This window comes from Pinus tabuliformis, chromosome 5_2 (genome assembly GCF_031772625.1).
Source record: "Pinus tabuliformis cultivar Carrire ecotype Pingquan chromosome 5_2, CPIR1, whole genome shotgun sequence".
NCBI lineage: Eukaryota > Viridiplantae > Streptophyta > Pinopsida > Pinales > Pinaceae > Pinus > Pinus tabuliformis.
Genome location: NC_142306.1, coordinates 22,447,398 through 22,449,177, shown reverse-complemented (window position 1 = coordinate 22,449,177; position 1,780 = coordinate 22,447,398). Strand labels below are relative to the sequence as shown.

The 1,780-nt window shown below is 39.3% G+C and overlaps 1 pseudogene; it reads left to right on the top strand.

Annotated features, from left to right (window-relative positions):
- Window positions 1-1,721: 1,721 nt before the first annotated feature.
- The window catches only part of LOC149157399 (25S ribosomal RNA), a pseudogene marked incomplete at both ends in the record, with an annotated part of 933 nt that continues 874 nt past the window's right edge, over window positions 1,722-1,780 (top strand).

The window sequence follows — 1,780 nt, the reverse complement described above, 5'->3', positions numbered from 1 at the left end:
TATATGCAACTATGTGTAATGCAACAAGCGTATATCTAGTAAACTTACGATTTAGTTAGTTGATCCTTAATGAGTGCATCAAAACATTATTAACCATATGAATAGTAAATAGGAGTAGCAAAATAGAATAGATCATCACACACAAGAATAACACATGAACACCATGATGTAAGGTGGAAACCTAATGTGGGTGAAAACCACCTGTTGCAAGTCATCTCAATCTTCTTTTTAATAAGAAAATTCTTTTTACAATAGTTCTGTGTTGGTGCAGTCTTATACCAGTACACAGGCTTCTACCTGCAGAAGGCTACAACCTTCTCTCGTTTTCCAGACTCTCCTGGAAGGGAGCTACAATCCCCTTAGCTCTTGTACTAGTCAATCCATTTACTAATAGAAAGGTGTCGCCCTACTGAAATGCTCCAACCTTTACTCGTTTTCCCACTGCTACTGGAAGCGAGCTACCACCCCCTTAGCTCTTGTACTAGCTGATGTACTAGTACGTAGGTGCTGACCTACAGAAGGCTACAACCTTTTCTTTCTTCCTCCGGGTACCACGTTTCATAAATTTTCAGACTGGATACTCATAAAGCACAACACCATAATCTGAAGGCCACGTTTCATCCAATTTTCATACTGGACCCATCAACAACATTGAAGCAAAAAATCCATCACCACTGCAAAACACCCATCAACTACACCTGCATCATCAATCCCTGAAACACTGAAACCCTGCCAACAACATAATCACCAACACAAAGAACAGACAACAGAACTCTGCAACAATAACCCGATCCAACTGCAACTTCAAATGTTATGTCTCATAATGTATACGCTACTATGATGAATCAAACCAGTGTACATATGCGCTTTAACCAAAGCCAACCCGCGTACAGATATGCAAATATTTACTCATAACTTTGTAGCTATTCTAGACATCAGTCATACCCAGATCATAACATTCATACAATAAAACATGCGTCAATAACTCAGATCTAGTCTATCCATAATCAAACCATATAATGATAAAACTTTCCAAGCCTTAAGATCTCGATCCATCGTTCATCATCATTCACATGGGTGCATCCTTGGTTCAGATCAATCACAGCATCATAAACCCATAACCAGCATACTAGATCTCACACTTCATTAGATATTCATCACTTCTCAAAATTGCCTTTGCCTAATGATCTTCTTCTCCTTTTATAGTCTTAGGCCTTACTCAATACCATGGTCCAAAACCATTTAGAACCAATACTAGGGACCCAATACCTCGGTTCAACACTTCGGATGCAATACCAAGGACCAAAACCATAGGTCTAAATACCACGGACCAAAAAATAAGCTTTCCCACATATACGCGCTTTTCCATGCATGAAAGTTCATGCATACGAATACGTGACTTTTGATCAGCAATCCCGTGTGTATACACGCCTTTGTATATAGTGAACCTACGTGTATAACCTGCGTGTATACCCTACTTGTTATATAGCGAACCTGCGTATATATGCAACATGGTACATAGTGAACCTCCGTATAACATGCATATGTACGTGACTTAGTATATGCGTATATACTCTTCTTTCTTCATTTTTGTAGTATGGTCATCAACTCTTTGCTACTGACTTGCTGCACTATAATCTGTCATCTTGCCATCAAGGACAACACTTGTATCATAATGCCAACAATCTCCCCCTTTGGACTTGATGGCAAAGCTAACTTGTCATACTAAGAAGTGTCATCTGATTCCTTTGAGTTGTCCTGCATCCCATGTATTCTGTCA